The sequence below is a fragment of the Microtus ochrogaster genome, unplaced genomic scaffold (genome assembly GCF_000317375.1).
Source record: "Microtus ochrogaster isolate Prairie Vole_2 unplaced genomic scaffold, MicOch1.0 UNK59, whole genome shotgun sequence".
In the NCBI taxonomy this organism is placed as follows: Eukaryota; Metazoa; Chordata; class Mammalia; order Rodentia; family Cricetidae; genus Microtus; species Microtus ochrogaster.
This window is the reverse complement of record NW_004949157.1, coordinates 1,221,084-1,239,367: the sequence shown is the minus strand read 5'-3', so window position 1 is coordinate 1,239,367 and position 18,284 is coordinate 1,221,084. Positions and strand designations below refer to the sequence as shown.

General features: G+C 37.8%; 1 pseudogene; it reads left to right on the top strand.

Moving 5' to 3' along the window:
- The first annotated feature begins 10,294 nt into the window (after positions 1–10,294).
- On the top strand, positions 10,295–11,716 carry LOC101997819 (annotated as a pseudogene).
- The last annotated feature ends 6,568 nt before the right edge of the window (positions 11,717–18,284 follow it).

The window sequence follows — 18,284 nt, the reverse complement described above, 5'->3', positions numbered from 1 at the left end:
ATTGATATATGACACTCCCACATCAAAATTTGTCTTTCAATAAATTCATGGCAGCTGGCATGTAACTCCATATGTAACTCCAGTACCACCAAATTTGACACCCCTTTTTGGTCTCTACAGTTACCAGGTGCACATATCTTGAACAAGTATACATGAAGGTAAAACACCCATACAAGTAAAAAAATGACAAAAAATTAATAAAAACAAACAAGCTGATCTCCCAATAAGCCCACTCATGTTACAGAATGGCGCCAACATAGATAACTGCATCCACAGAAAACCTGAGAAAGCTTGGCAAAGACTAGACTAAAACATTTCGGTTTTCAGTAGTAGCAGGAAAAAAGCTACCCAGGTTTAAAATGTGGGCTTTCTGGGCCTTCCTGCCAGGGAAAACACTGACTCTTTCCAGCAGGCCGTCCTGATGGATACACTGTTGCAGCTTCCTTCCTGGCAAGGACCTTGAAACACCATAGAGTTGTGGCAATAAACATGGCTCCAGCCAGTAACTCAGCCATGATTGCTTAGTAAATTAAAGGCTCATGTGGTCATAAAAAGAGAGATATGCAGTAAAGAGAGATTAAAAGAGTAAGAAAACTTCTAAATGGTTTACAGTGTGTTAAAAATATATACAGGCTAAAGGTTAATGTTCTCAGAGTAAAAGAAAAAGAAAAAGAAAGAAAGAGAGTAGCCTGGGAGGCAGAGACAGATGGATCTCTGTGAGTTCAAGGATAGCCTGGCTTACAGAGGGAATTCCAGGACAAAGATATACAAAGAACCTGTCTCAAAAAGCCAAAAGTTAAAAGTAAAAATAAAAGAAATAGAGGTTAAAATAAAGCCACGTAAAGATGGAAAATACACAGAGAATCTGGATACAGTATGTTATTATGCTCTCTTTAAATTGTTTGAATGCTGAGGAAGGAGCAACAGCTGCTAAAAGATGTTTGCTTATAAATGCTGCTGAATTAATCCAAGATAGGTATTTTGAAGATACCTTGGCTTCAAAATTGAAGTCAAAAAGTATGTTACTTTGGAGAAGAAGATTTGTTTTTGTTTCCAAAGAAAGTGAGAGGCTGTGGATTTATTCTGAGATAAGAAAAATCCAGTTTGATCAAGAAAGACCACCAGAGAAGTCTCCAGCAGGAATACATGGCCCAGATGTCTGAGTTCTTCATCCAGAACAGGTTCAAGACTGCTGCCTGAGATGATCAAGACTCACAGGATATTTTAGTCATGACTTGATCATAACTCTAAATTTTCTTTAGGTCCCCATAAAATTATCAGTGCCTCCAACCAGCTGAAAGTATCCTGTAATACTATGCCCACATTCCCCCAAAAAATAGACTATGGATATTTTCCTTTTTTTTAAGTGGGAGAAGTGGTGCAGAATTGTCTGTAATCTGTCAATCATGTTCTAAATAAACACTGCTTGCCCATGCAGGAAGTATAGGTGGGAAAACAAGACAGGAAGTAGAAATGATGTAATGAGAACAGGAGAATTCTGAGGAGGAAGGTGATTCCTCCCACTCCTGCCCAGACCACCGAAACAGCAGGATGTGATCTGCACCACTGCAAAAACGTACTGAGACACATGGCTAACATAGATCAGAAAAATGGGTTAATCAAGATGTGATAGTTAGTGAGTGAGAGGCTAGAGCTAATGGGCCAATCAGCTTATAATTTATGGAGACCCATGTGTGATTTTCTTTGGGGATAAACAGTTGTGGGGTACTGGGTAGGAGAGAAACCCCAACAAACAAACCAGGCCACTCATGTTACACCCAACTTTTGCCCTGTGATCTTGTTTGCTTCCAGTTTCCAGGAGGATCTATACATGTTTTTCTTTGGGTTCATCTTGTTATTGGGCTTCTCTAGGCTTGTAAACTATAGGCTTAATGTAATTTGTTTATGGCTAGAGTCCACTAATAAGTGAACACATACCATATTCATCTTTTTGGGTCTGTGTTATCTCACTCAGGATAGTGTTTTCTATTTCCATCCATTTGCATGCAAAATTCAAGATGTCATTGCTTTTTACTGTTGAGTAGTACTCTAATGTGTATATATTCCACACTTTCTTTATCTATTCACCTATTCTTCCATTGAGGGGACTCTAGGTTGTTTCCAGGTTCTGGCTATTACAAATAATGCTGCTATGAACATAGTTGAACAAATGCTTTTGTAGTGATTGGGCATATCTTGGGTATATTGCCAAGAGTGGTATTGCTGGATAATGAGGTAGGCTGATTCCCAATTTTATGAGAAACCAACACACTGATTTCCAAATTGGTTGCACAAGTTTGCATTCCTACCAGCAATGGATGAGTGTTCTCCTTATTCCACATTCTCTCCAGCATAGGCTATCATTGGTGTTTTTGATTTTAGCCATTTTGACAGGTGTAAGATGGTATCTCAAAGTTGTTTTGATTTGTATTTCCCTGATTGCTAAGGAGTTTGAACATGACCTTAAGTATCTTTTGACCATTTGAACTTCTGTTGAGAATTTTCTGTTCAGTTCAGTACCCCATTTTAATTGGGTTATTTAGGATTGTAATGTATAGTTTCTTGAGTTCTTTATATATCTTGGAGGTCAGACTTTTGTCTGATATAGGATTGATGACAATCTTCTCCCATTCAGTAGGATGCCTTTTTGTCTTAATGAGAATGTCCTTTGCTTTACATAAGCTTCTCAGTTTCGGGAGGTCCCATTTATTCATTGTTGCTCTTATTGTCTGTGCTGCTGGGGTTATATGTAGGAAGTTGTCTCCTGTGCCCATGTGTTGCAGTCTACTTCCCACTTTCTCTTCTATCAGCTTCAGTGTGGTCAGATTTATATTGAGGTCTTTAATCCATCTGGACTTGAGTTTTGTGCATGGTGATAGATATGGATCTATTTTCTTTCTTCTACAGGTTGACATCCAGTTACGCCAGTACCATTTGTTGAAGATGATTTCTTTCTTCCATTATATACTTTTAGCTCCTTTGTTGAAAATCAGGTGTTCATAGGTTTGTGGGTTAATATCTGGGTCTTCAATTTGATTCCATTGCTTGATGTTTCTGTTTTTATGTCAATACCAAATTGTTTTCATTACTGTAGCTCTGTAATAGAGTTTGAAGTCAGGTGTGATAATGCCTCCAGTAGTTACATTATTGTTAGGATTATTTTGGATATCCTAGGTTTTTTGTTTTTCCAAATAAATTTGATTATTGTTCTCTCAAGGTCTGTGAAGAATTTTCTTGGGATTTTGATGGGGATTGTGCTGAATTTATAGATTGCCTTTGGTACAATTGCCACTTTTACTATGTTGATCCTACCTATCCAAGATCATGGGAGATCCTTCCATTTTCTGGTATCCTCTTCAACTTCTTTCTTGAAAGCCTTGAAGTTCTTGTCAAACAGGTCTTTCACTTCCTTTGTTAGAGTTACCTCAACATACTTTATGCTATTTGTGGCTATTGTAAATGGTGAAGATTCTCTCATTTCCCTCTCTTCTTCTTTGTCCTTTGTGTACAGAAGTGCTACTGATGTTTTTGAGCTGATCTTCTATCCTGCCACATTAATAAAGGTGTTTATCAGCTGTAGGAATTCTTTGGTAGAGTTTTTGGGGTCACTGATGTACACTATCATATCATCTGAAATAATGAAAGTTGATTTCTTCCTTTCTGATTCAAATCACCTTGATCTCCTTATGTTGTCTTATTGCTATTGCTAGAACTTCGAGCACTATGTTGAAGAGATATGGTGAGATCCTGATTTTAGTGGAATCACTTTGAGTTTTTCTCCATTTAATTTGATGTTGTCTTGCTGTATATTGCTTTTATTATATTTAGGTATGATCCTTGTATCCCTAATCTCTCCAAGACCTTTATCATAAAGGGATGTTAAATTTTGTCAAATGTTTTTTCAGCATCTAATGAAATGATCATATGATTTTTTTCTTTCAGTTTATTTATATGATGGATTACAACATTGATAGATTTTCATATGTTGACCCAGCCCTACATCTCTAGAATGAAACATACTTGATTGTAATGGATAATTTTTTGATGTATTCTTGTATTCAGTTTGCTAGTATTTTATTGAGAATTTTTGCATTGATATTTATGAGTGAGACTGATCTGTAATTCTCTTTCTTGTTTGAGTCTTTGTGTGGTTTTGGTATCAGGGTAACTATAGATTCATAAAAAGAGTTTGGCAATGACTCTTCTGTTTCTATCATGTGAAACATATTAAGGAATATAGGTATCAGCTCTTGAAAGTTCTGGTAACATTCTTCATTAAAACCATCACATCCTAGGCATTTTGGGGTGTGAGGTTTTTTTATGACCTCTTCTATTTCCTCATGACTTATAGTTCTATTTAAATTTTTCACCTGGTCTTGATTTAATTTTGGTAAATGGTACTTATCTAAAAACAAGTCCATTTCTTTTACATTTTCCAACTTTGTGGCATACAAGCTTTTGTAATAAAACCTAATGATTCTCTGAATTTTCTCAGTGTCTGTTGTTATGTCTTCCTTTTCTTTTATGATCTTGTTAATTTGTGTGTTTTCTCTCTCTGCCTTTTGATTCATTTGGATAGGGGTTTATCAATCTTGTTGATTTTCTCAATAAAACTGATCTTTGTTTCACTGATTCTTTGGATTGTTTTCTGTGTTTGTATTTTGTTGATTTCTGGACTCAGTTTGATTATTTCCAGTCTTCTACTCCTCCTGGGTGCGTGTACTTTTTTGTTCTCTAGAACTTTCAGCTATGCTCTTAAGTCTCTAATGTGAGCTTTCTTATTTTTTTTTAACATGGGCACATAGGTATATGAACTTTCCTCTTAACACTGCTTTCATAGTATCCCATAGGTTTGGGTATGTTGTGTCTTTATTTTTGTTGAATTCAATGAATACTTCAGTTTTTTTCTTCTTTCTTCCTTGACCCAGGGGTGATTCAGTAGTTGACTGCTCAGATTCCATCATTTTGTAGGCTTTCTGGTGGTAAAATTTTTGTTAAATTCTAGCTTTATTCTATGGTGATCTGATAAGACACAGGTGGTTATTAAGATTTGTTTGTATCTGTGGAGGTTTGCTTTGTTACCAAGTATGTGGTCTATTTTTGAGAAGGTTCTATGAGATACTGAGAAGAAGGTATATTCTTTCCAATTTAGGTGGAATGATCTTTAGATGTCTGTTAAGTCCATTTGATTTATTATCTCTGTTAATTCTCTTATCCTCTGTTAGTTTTCTGTCTAATTGACCTGTCTATTGGTGAGAGAGGAGTGTTGAAATCTCCTACTATTAGTGTGTGGGGTTTGATGTGTGCTTTGAGTTCTAGTAATGTTACTTTAACATATGTGGGTGCTTTTATATTAGGGGCATAGATATTCAGGATTGAGACTTCATCCTGATGAATTGTTCCTGTTATGAGTATAAAGTGTCCTCCTCCATCTCTTCTGATTGATTTTAGTTTGAAGTCAATTTTGTTAGATATTAGTATAGCCACATCCACTTGTTTCTTGGGTCCATTTGATAGAAAAACCTTTTACCAACTCTTTACTCTGATGTAATGTCTGTCTTTGTGGTTGAGGTGTGTTTCTTTTAAACAGAAGAATGTTGGATCCTGTTATGGTATCCATTCTCTTAACTTGTCCCTTTTTATAGGTGAATTGAGTCCATTGATGTTAAGTGATATTAAGTGGTTGTTAACTCAAATTTTATGTGGGAGTCTTCTGTTTTGTGTTGATTTCATTGGTTAAATAAAGAAACTGCTTTAGCCCTTTAATAGGACAGAAAATTAGGTAGGCAGAGTAGACAGAACAGAATGCTGGGAGAAAGTAGCCGAGTCACTCATTTGCCATGATTCTCCCACTCCAGAGAGATGCAGGTTAAGATATTTCCTGTTAAGCCAGCTCGCGGTGCTACACAGAATATTAGAAATGGGTTAGATTAATATGTAAGAGCTAGCCAATAAGAGGCTGGAACTAATGGGCCAGGCAGTGTTTAAAAGAATACAGTTTCTGTGTAATTATTTCGGGGCATAAGCTAGCCATGTGGGCAATTGGGTGCTGGGGATACAGCCCCGCTGCTCCTATTACTACACAAGTTTATTATTTTTTTTTTAGTGGCAGAGTTTGTGTGTTTCCCTTCTTTGACTTGTGCTAGTGAATGGTTGTTAGATGTCTGAGTTATTGTGGATGTTGTTGGGTTCCTTGGGTTGTGATTTTCATTCTATTACTTTCTGTCAGGCTGGGGTTTTGACTACATATTGTTTAAGTTTGTTTTTATCCTGGAATACCTTGTTTTCTCCATTGATGGTGAAAGAAAGCTTTGCTGGGTATAGTAATCTGGGCTTGCATCCATGGTATTTTAGTTTCTGCAGCACATCTATCGAAGACCTTCTGGTTTTCATGGTTTACATAGAGAAGTCAGGTGTAATTCTGATAGGTTTACCTTTATATGTTACTTGACCTTTTTCCTTTTCAGCTCTTAATATAATCTTTATGTTTTGTGTTTTGATTATTATATGGATAGGGGATTTTCTTTTGATCCAGTCTATTTGGTGTTCTGAATGTTTCTTGTACCTTCATAGGAAAATCCTTCTTTAGGTTTGGAAAGTTTTCTTCTATAATTTCATTGAATATATTTTCTGGGTTTCTGAGCTGTAATTCTTATCCTTCTTCAATCCTTATTATTCTTAGGTTTGGTCTTTTCATGGTGTCCCAGATTTCCTGGATGTTTTGTGTTAAAAAAATTGTTGGATTTGCTGTTTTCCTTGATCAGTGCATTTATTTCCTCTATAGTATCTTCAGTGTCTGAAATTATTTCTTCTATCTCTTGTATTCTGTTGTTCATACTTGTCTCTGTAGTTTCTGTTTGTTTACCCAGATTTTCCATATCCTACCGTCTCTCAGTTTGTGTTTTCACCATTGCCTCCATTTCAGTTTTCAAGTCTTGAACTGTTTCCATTACCTGTTTGGTTGCTTTTTTTTTGAGGGATTTATTCATTTCTTCTAACGTTTTGTTAGTCTTCTCATCCATTTCTTTAAAGGAGTTTTTCACATCCTGTTTAATGATCTCTAATATTTTCATAATGTTACGTTTAAAGTCTGTTTCTTCTACTTCTTCTGGATTAGGGTGTTCAAGTCTTCCTGTTATATGTTCTCTGGATTCTGGTGTTATGTTGTTTTTCATATTGTAGGAGGAATTCTTGCATTGGAGCCTGCCCATCTCTTTCTTCAAATGTTGTTAGAGTCTTGGGGGCTTGATCTGATCTTTGCTGTGGCTACCTGTGTACTTGGGGGTTTTTCTTGGTCTGCCCTCTCTTAGGTCCCCTCAGTACTGGAGTTGTCTCTCAGATCCTCTCCATCCTGAAGTAGGCTGTGGTGGTGGATCTAAGGACCCTGCAGATGGAAAGAAATTCTTGGGGGTCAAGCTGGTCTGGGATAAGTAGGGAAATGCAGTAGCCAGGGAGATGCCCCTCTGAATGGTCAGGAAGTTTAAAGGATTGGAGGATGCCTGTGCTCCATTCCCAGGACTTCCAGCTGGCCGGTCAGGCATTCACTTTCCCCTCAGGATGGAACTTCTGGTACAGGAGCAGGGCCACTTGCTGGCCAGGGACTTTGCAGACAAAAGGTCGGTCTTGCTGGGTGCAGGCTCACTGTAACAAAGAAACTCCTGCAGCAATTGCACTCACCACTTTGCCCCCAGACCCTCAGCCCCAAAGCAGGCTGAGTTGGGGGATCCTATGACCCCACAGATGGAAAGGGGTGCTCGGGGGAATCTGTGATTTTATAAGAAGAGAAAGGCAATAGCTGGGGAGAAGCCCCCACTGAATGGCCAGAAAGTTTAGGGGATTGGAGGGTGCCTGTGCTCCCTTTCTGGGGCGTCTGGCTGGCCATTCGGGCATACACTCACCCCTCAGAACGGATCTTCTGGAACCAGTAGGAATTATTTTACTTGAACTTAATGAGGTCACCCAGATGGGGTATTTTAGAGGACAAACAGATTTCTTTTAATGATAAACTACCCCATCATTCTTACTGGACCTTTTACCTATAGTCTCCATTCCACCTCAGCAATTCAAATATTTATGAGAAGGTACGTTTATTACCTTTCTGCTAGAAATTGTTACTATTACTTGCTTTAAACACAAGCAAGCTTAGGAGCTGAGAAAGTGAGTAGAATCCACAGAGATAATTAGTGACTGAGCTGTAAAGTAAAATTTGGGCAGTTTGCCTACAGTGCTTGTACTCCTAAGTGCTATAAGGCAGTTCTCCTGACTTGCAAATCATATGAAATGAAATTGCCTCAAGTGAATGTTTGTTTTCTTCACAGTTTGGAGATCAACTTATGACACTCCTGAATTCCTCAACTTTTATCTTATTTTATAGTCATTTTTATCACATAGGTGAGGAATTGTGAGTTAATTGAGGACACTCTCCAAGAAAATGTAGTACTGGTATTTTCATTTTGCGATACAAACTAGAACTATGTTGTAAAGCAAGGTAATTGCATTATACACAAGTTTTGCTTTGTGTCTCTTAGTGTAAATATCTAACTTGAGGTAGTTTAAATGAGAAATGTCCCATAGGTTTCAGAATTTGAATACTTAGTCCTCAGTTGGTAACACTGTTTGTGGAGGTTTAGGAAATGTGGTCTTGTTGAAGGAAGCATTTCACTAGACATGGGATTTACATGCTTAAACTTTACCGTACTGACAGTTCTCTGTTTCATGCTTACAGTTGAGGATGTGAGCTTCCTCTTTCTGCCATTATGCCTGAAAGTCATGTCGATGACTCTATACTCCTGAAACATGATGAACTCTTTTCTCTCTGGAATTATAAGCACAAATAAATTCTTCCTTCTATAAGTTTCCTTGGCCATGGGATTTTAGCATAGCAACAGAAATATATTAGTTGCTTTTCTGAGGAATGGCTCTCAATCACTATATCATTCCCTAGGAAATTTTCTTAAAGTACCAATGCCAAGACCAGCCCAGAGAGTAATTATATGAAAAGCTTTCAGTGCCATAAACAGTCATAGATATTTCTGATGCCCCATGCCCTTTTTTTAAAAAAAAAATATGTGTATAGATTGTTTGTATGTATATATGTCTGTACATCACTGTGTGCTTGGTCTAGTGAAGGCCAGAAGATGTCATCTGATTTCCCTGAGCTGCCATGTGGGGGCAGGGAATCAAAGATGTTCCTCTGGAAAAGCCACCACTACTCTTCTAAGAGATCTCTACAACCCACTGAGATTTCAATGTGAAACGAGATTAGAATTATTTGTGGGTATCAAGCCATGAATTTGTTTGACATGTCTAATGAATATTTACTGTCAAACTTTCAAGAGATAATATAGAAACCACACTTAAAAACCCTCACTTTGGCTTCCCTGGTAAGAACAGGTGCAACTTTATTTGCCCTAGAAGAGAGAGAAACAAATAAATACAATATTTGATTCGTAAACACTAAATATTGCTACACAGTTTCATAAAGAAACCTTGTGCAACTACAAAATTACCAACTATAAAATTAGACTCTTCAATCATCAGAGCAAATGGAATCTGAGTCCCTTAGTGGAACAGTGTTGATCCATAATGACTGTTATTAGTTTCATCTTCATACTACAAAATATTTCACTAGCACTAGTTATTAGGTCTTAGCAATGCAGTCTGTCTCCATGGCTCTTTTTAACTTCATGTGGTATTTATTTTATAGCTATCATCTGTGATACGACTGTGACAGGTGGTACTTATGGCACCATGATAAGCACATTTGCTATCTTCAAGGCCTAATGGCTGATTTATTTAGAGGTCTCTTTCTGAAATTAAATTCTTTTTTGAATTTCTATAGAAACAGATTTACTTTACTGAAAAAGACTAACATTGTCTGTCTCAGTTTAAATCATTCATAAAACCAAGACAATTTCTTAAATATGCAAATATCCCAATATAGTAGAGGAACTAAGCCAGCTTAAGATTGCCTGATGAAAATCCCTTCTACTCTTGATGATCTGTTTTCTGAATGATACAGAAAGTGCTAACCAGTAAGCTGAATTTTTGGTTCTTTGTATCCTGGGTAATTGCTTAACCTTTTTGGACTTCAAGAACTTGTTCCAATCGGGAATCCAATATTGACCCCCTTGGGAGGCACTGAGCTCGGTCGGCTCGTTTCCGATGGTCGAGCGCTCTTTTCTCGGGATGGTGGAGGCCGTGCAGCGTCGCCGTTACTCTGAGCAAAGAACTGTGGGCAGAGGAAGTCAGGGTTAGAGAGGATTGGGAGACAGATACTTTGCTGTGTTCAAATTGAAGTCAAGGGTGCAAACATGCAGAGCAATAAAACCTTTAACTTGGAGAAGCAGAACCATACTCCAAGGAAGCACCATCAACATCACCACCAGCAGCACCACCAGCAGCAGCAGCAGCAACCACCCCCACCAATACCTGCAAATGGACAGCAGGCCAGCAGCCAGAATGAAGGTTTAACCATTGACCTGAAGAACTTTAGGAAACCAGGAGAGAAGACTTTCACCCAACGAAGACGTCTCTTTGTGGGCAATCTTCCTCCTGACATCACTGAGGAGGAAATGAGGAAACTTTTTGAGAAATATGGGAAAGCAGGCGAGGTTTTCATTCCTAAGGATAAAGGCTTTGGCTTTATTCGCTTGGAAACACGAACCCTAGCTGAAATTGCCAAAGTGGAGTTGGATAATATGTCACTCCATGGAAAGCAACTACGTGTGCGCTCTGCTTATCATAGTGCATCCCTTACAGTCTGCAACCTTCCTCAGTATGTGTCCAACGAACTGCTGGAAGAAGCCTTTTCTGTGTTTGGCCAGGTGGAGAGGGCTGTGGTCATTGTGGATGACCAAGGAAGGCCCTCAGGGAAAGGCATTGTTGAGTTCTCAGGGAAGCCAGCTGCTCGGAAAGCTCTGGACAGATGCAGTGAAGGCTCCTTCTTGCTAAGCACATTTTTTCGGCCTGTGACTGTGGAACCTATGGACCAGTTAGATGATGATGAGGGACTTCCAGAGAAGCTGATTATAAAAAAAAAAAAAAACAGCAATTTCACAAGGAGTGAGAACAGCCACCCAGATTTGCACAGCTGGGTTCCTTTGAGTATGAGTATGGCATGCGCTAGAAGGCAGTCATTGAGATGGAGAAGCAATAGCAAGATCAAGTGGACCGCAACATCAAGGATTCTCGTGAGAATCTGGAGATGGAGATGGAGGCAGCACGCCATGAGCACCAGGTTATGCTAATGAGGCAGGATTTGATGAGGTGTCAAGAATAGTTTCGGAGAATGGAGGAGCTACATAACCAAGAGGTTCAGAAATGAAAGCAGCTAGAGCTCAGGCAGGAGGAGGAACACAGGCGCCGGCAGCAACGAGAAGAAATGATGCGGCAACAGCAGGAAGGATTCAAGGGAACCTTCCCTGATGCAAGAGAACAAGAGATACGGATGGACCAAATGGCTATGGGAGGTGCTAAGGGCATAAACAATAGAGGTGCCATGCCCCCTGCTCCTGTGCCAACTGGTACCCCAGCTCCTCCAGGACCTGCCACTATGATGCCAGATGGAACTTTGGGATTGACCCCACCAACAACTGAACGTTTCGGCCAAGCTGCTACAATGGAAGGAATTGGAGCAATTGGTGGAAATCCTCCTGATTTCAACTGTCCAGCTCCTGGAGCTGAATTTGCTCCAAATAAATGCTGCCAATACTAAATAAAAGTTGCAGTGTCTAGTTTCCCACAACCCTTAAAAGAAAGGTTCTTTTTGGACTAGTCAGAATTCTACCCTGGAAAAGTGTTAGGGGTTCTTCCCAATAGATAGGTCTTCCCTGCCTGTAATACTCTAGGGAGTATGCTTGGAAGCAAAGGGCAAGGGAGGGGTGTTATTTAACAAATCAAAGTCTGTGGTATATTGCTTTCTCAAGTCTGTCTGGTGCATTCCTGAAATGTGTTGATTATTGAGGGCCTTAAACCATAGCAAAGTGAACTCAGAGAGCTCCATTAATCTTGATCATTCCTGTTTCCTTCTTTCCTTCCTTGCTTTCTTCTTCCATCCCTCCCTCCTTCATTCATCATGTTTTAATTACTTTTTCATCTTTATTCCCCAAACCCCATAGACATTGCCACATATATACCACAAAACCTAAACATCCTCCAATGACCTAGCCCAATTCCTCCACTCTCTCCCAGGTGAGAATTCAGACAAATGTCCGCAGAGGTTACAAGATACATACGGTTCTGTTATATCTCGTATTTAACCCCTTCATGTCCTAAGGAAGACATTTTCTCTTAGAGGTTTTCATTTTAGTATATCTTTAAAAAAAGGAAAAGTCTTGTGTTAACTTGTCTTCATGTTTTTCTTGGGTAAGGACTACTCAAGAATGAATGCCCTTTTCTGTCTGATATTGCTGTTCACAGCTTTTCTTGATAGGCCTAGTACAATCTTGGGAACAGGGTTGCTGTGTATTGAAGGTCTGACAGTAGCTCTTAGCCTTGCCTATCTTAGGTAGTTACATTGTGCATTTTTTATTGATGTACTGTTTGATTTGTTCCTGATACCTTCAATTTGAAATTTTTCTGAGAAATGGAGCAGTAATGCAGCATCACCTTAATAAAATACATTTGAAGGCTTTAAAAAAAAAGAACTTGTTCCACAAAATGGGGCTACTGAGCCTTACACTGATATGGGATGTTGCTTTTATTGACTAATGAATAAAGCAGCATTGGCCTATGGCAGGGAAGAATATAGCCAGGCCAACAGAGATATAGAGAGAGTAGGTGGAGTCAGAGAGACGCCATATAGCTGCCAAAGGAAACAGACACTGGATCCTTACCAGTAAGCCACAGCCACATGCTGGCACACAGATTAATAGAAGTGGGTTAATTTAAGATGTAAGGGTTAGTTAATAAGAAGCCTGAGATAATAGGCCAAGCAGTGTTGTAATTAATAAAGTTTCTGTGTGATTATTCATGTTTGGGTGGCCGGGAACAAATGAGCAGTCTCTGCTTACACTAAACTGAATGATTATTTGAAAATTAAAGATTGTTAACATACAGGAAAATGTCTAACTCATGCCAAGTATGAAATAATTTTATTATTCACCAGCTCCATAAATTCATTTAATCAACAGGGTTTTTTTGTGAAAAATTTTTGCATGTCTGGCCAGCAACTAAATCAAACAAAACCAAACAAAAAAGCAAACTTCCTTCAAGATAAAACCTTAGAGGGAAGTTCACTGTATAGAGTATTCTAAAGTAAAATGAAATATTTCATCCTGAAGGAAATAGAGAACTCAAAGACTTCTGGGAGTTCCTGACCAAATACTCTAGTCCCCACCTTAATCAAGCATATATAGGCAGTAAAGCATGCTGCAGGATATTTCCACACAAGTCAGCTCCCTGGAAGAAGCAAAGAACAGCTGAGTTATCTCGTAGAGACAAATACTAGCTGAGAAAAAGAACAAGGTACTGGGAGGAGGCTAAGACAACTTAATTTACTTAGAAGAGATACTCTCCAATCCATTAAACTGCCTACAAATTGAGCACTGAGCTCCAGGGTTGTAGCTTTAGTTTGCTGTCACCCAGTATGAGGTGACTTTCTGGGGAGCATGTATTTAAGTCACTTAAGCTCCTGTAACCTTTCTCCCATACTATGGTAAAACAACCCCAATAGAACTTACTGTTTCACCAAGCTGAACATTGGATGTATCCTTTCTTTGGTTCTCTATCTGGAATCAGTAGACACTTGCTCACATTTCATTAGGAATAACATTACACAATAGGGAGTGATCCCAGTTTTCAGAATAAGAATAATTGAGTCAGAGTAAAGTAGACATTAGTTGCATGGCTTCTACATCAATGTCATGTGTTTCAATGAATAAAAGTGTTGCTGTGGCTTCCCATTATAAGAAAGCAATATAGACAACACTTTACCAACTACTTATGTTCATATTCTAACAAAACTACTTGAAAACACTTCAATTTGTATTTATGTTCATATTCTAAGAAGACTACATGAAAACACTTCAATTTTAATTTTGTGCAATTTTCTTTAATTATTTTATGTGTATGAATGTTTTGCCTGAATGTATGTATGGGTACCATGTGTGTATCTGGTTTGGACAGTGGTCAGATTAAAAAAGCAGATCTTGTGGCAAGAGAATTTTGGATGATTGTAAACCATCATGTAGGTGTATGGAGGACGCAGGTCCTCTACAAGATGGCCAAATGATCTTGACCACTGAACCATCTCTACAAATCTTGAATTTTATACAATTTTTACATACTTAAATCTTTAAGATTTTCAAATACTAAATTTTATAGACTTTTTTAGTTCATGTGTAAGCAGGTACTAGACTAGAATAGGTTCATGGGGCACACTCTACTGGAGTTTCTATAAGATGGCAGTAGTAGAGGTACAACATATGTTTGATGGCTACTTTAAGTAATCTCAGGCATATGCTTATCTTTTTAAAATTGTCAAAAATAATCTAATATGAAAATAGTATTCTTAATATCGTGGATTATTCTGTGATTTGTTCCTATACAATAAATTTTTAAATATTTTTGTCTAAAAATTGTTCAAAACATTCTCTAAAAAATCCCCACTCCATTTACCATATACCATTTTTCATTATTACTGTGTAATTTTGTTGCTGTTGGTGGTGGTAGTGGGATCTTAAATTTATTTAAAAATGAGTCTATAGTGTATTGTCTATCAACAAGAAAAGTTAAAGCCATGATAGTATTTATTTGTTGGTTTGTTTTGTGGCCCTGGAGGAGGAATACATGGCTTTCACCATGTTGGTAAAGGACTTTACCACTGAATTACATGTCCAAATTTTCTCTAGGATGGTTTTTGTATTAGATTTTTATAAATATGATTTTTAAAATATAAATTCCCTATATGTAAAATTCTTCCATATATACATTAAACAAATCCACTGTCATGAAGTTAGTGAAACCATAACATAAAGCAAATTAAGAATAATATATAAAACCCTCACAAATATAGCTAAACTCCATTAATGTTCATAGAAGCATATGATTTACATCACTGGAAGTAATCTAAACATATCTTGACAGCTCTACTACTGCCATCCTTAGGTCCTCTTTTGTCTTAAAAATAACAACAATAAATTATAGTAATAGTAATAATAGTAATCTTATACATGTAATTTGTTTTTTCAATTAAATCCACACATCTATAATATCAGCAGTTAGCTAGAATGGTATCTTTAAAAGTATCTAATCTTGTCTAGTTATTCTGTTTCTTTTAAAAATAAAAATCTATCCTTTCGATTCTTTTTTTCAAACATTTTATTTTATTTTATTTTGCTTGATAAATAATACCATTCAAAATTTCCACCTCTTTCCCTCCTCCCATTTCCCTACCACTCCCCCACTTACACTCACACCTCACCCTCCAGATCTAAGAGAGGGCAGGGTACCCTGGCCTGTGAGAAGTCCAAGGCCCTCCCCCATCCATCCAGGCCTAGGAATGTGTGCATCCAAACAGACTAGGTTCCCAAAAAGCCAGTACATGCAGTAGAAACAAATCCCAGTACCATTATCATTGGCTTCTCAGTCAACCCGTATTGTCAGCTACATTAAGAGAGTCCAGTTTGATCACATGCTCCTTTAGTCCCAGTCCAGCTGTCTTTGGTGAGCTCCATTTAGATCAGGCAGTGTCTCAGTGGGTGGACCAACCCTTCGTGGTCCTGACTTCCTTGCTTATCTTCCTATTTACTGAAAGGGAAAAGATCTTCACCAACCCCAAATCAGACAAAGGTCTGATCTCCAAAATATATAAAGAACTCAAGAAACTAAACATTAAAGTTATAAATAACCCAATTAAAAAATGGGGTACTGAACTGAACAGAGAATTCTCAACAGAAGAAGTTCAATGGCCAAAAGATACTTGAGGTCATGTTCAACTTCCTTAGCGATCAAGGAAATTCAAATCAAAACAACTTTAAGATACCATCTTACACCTGTCAGAATGGCTAAAATAAAAAAAAAAAAACACCAATGATAGCCTTTGCTGGAGAGGATGTGGAGTAGCAGGACCACTCATCCATTGCTGGTATGAATGGAAACTTGTGCAGCCACTTTGGAAATCAGTGTGGTGGTTACTCAGGAAATTGGGAGTCAACCCTCAAGATCCAGCAATACCATTCTTGGGAATATACTCAAGAGATGCATAATCATACTACAAAAGCATTTGTTCAACTATGTTCATAGCAGCATTATTTGTAATAACAAGAACCTGGAAACAACCTAGATACCCCTCAATGGAAGAATGGATAAAAACGTGTGACACATCTACACATTAGAGTACTACTTAGCAGTAAAAACAATGACATATTGAATTTTGCATGCAAACGGATGGAAATAGAAAACACTATCCTGAGTGAGATAACCCAGACCCAAAAAGATGAATATGGTATGTACTCACTCATTAGTGGATTCTAGCCATAAACAAAGGACATCGAGCCTATAGTTTGCAATCCTAGAAAAGATAAATAATTCTGTACTTCTTATCCTCCTAAACTTATCCCTTTCTCCATAAAATCAGTCTTTCACCATCATCTAAATAAGTATCTCACCTTGGAAGTTCATTTTCTGTAATAAAGATATCTGGAAATAATTATTAATTGAAAAAATGTGAAGAATACACAGACCTCTTTAATGCAAAGTATCTTTTTGATGCAGAGAAGCAATCTACTTTATCATTTTATGTGATTTGATGCTTATTTCAAATAAACTGGAACAAAACATGTCAGAAAAGTGGGGGTAGGGAAATGGGAGAAAGAACTGGAGGGAAGGTCAACCAAAACAAATGTTATGTAAAAAAATGTTCATAAAGAAACAGAGTTCATTGTAAGATAATCAAAATATTTAAATAAAAATTAAAAAAATATGTTCCTTGAGCTTTGGGAGTATTAGGAATAGTATTGCTATTACTAATATAGATATTTCATTTAAGACTAATCAATCATTCTGTTATATTATGTTTTCTACACTTTGACTAGTTGTGGGTCTTTATATTAATTTCCATCTACTAAAAAATAAGCTTCTCTTATTAAGATTGGAAGATGTGCTGACGTATGATTATAACAATAAATCATAGGAGTCTGTTTAATAATGTGTCCATTCTGCAGAATAAGAGCAGTAGGCTGTACCCTAGGAATTATGACCTGTCTAGTTCTTGACTCCAATAACAGTATCAGTATAGGTTTTGTTTCATAGAGAGCATTTTAAATACAATCAGAACACAAATGGCACATATACAAAGCATTACAAGAAAAAGAACCTCCAAAAATGTCAGTTGAATTCATTTTGAGTTCATCTACTGCTGGATATGGGGCCTGACTTTAAGAGTGGTCTGCATAACCAGTGAAGCTCCACTAGAAAAAATTAGCTTTTCATACATGTGTAACCGTTTAGCAACTGAAAATAGATTCTGTGTGAGGGATAGGGGCTTGTGATTACTTCCTCTAGCAACACTAGGACTCCATCTGGCCAAGACCCCTGTGGACCTGCTTTTGCTATGACAGTCTCTCAGAGATCATATGTGTGATAATCCTCCTGTATTTAGAACGCTTTGTTTCCTTTTTATCCTCCATCCCCTTACAATCTTTGTTTCTGTTTCTCCTTCTGAAGCCTGAGGGGAGGGATTTGATGAAGACATCCTATTCAAAACATAATGTTCCCAGGTCTGTCATTCTCTGCACATTGTTTTCTAATTTAAGGAAAAGTTATGTATTTTCCTTCAGTAATGGATGGATTGGTTGTTCTTTGGACTGCTTTGTTGAAATGAAGAGCTAGAACTGGCCTTAGTCACATGATTTTTTTCATTCTATTAGTTCAGTGGAGTTCTGAAACCCCAAAGCCTGTAGCGATTTGCTATCCCTTATCTCTATAAATAGATTGAATTATATTCTTAACAAACATGGCTTGCAACATCACATTTATTCATAGATTTTATAGATCTTTAGCCACTTCATCAAAGTAGCAACCCTCAATGTGTGTGTGTGCGTGCGTGCGTGCGTGCGTGTGTGTGTGTGTGTGTGCGCGCATAGGATTTTTAAGACAGGGTTTCTCTGTGTTGCTTTGGTGCCTGCCCTGGGTCTCTCTCTGTAGGTCATGCTGGCCTCAAACTCACAGAGATCCACCTGCCTCTGCCTACTGAGTGCTGGAATTAAAGGTGTGTGCTACCATCACCCAGCTTCAATGTATATTTTTGGTGTATCTGTTGGGTACAGATTTGTAAAGAGCAA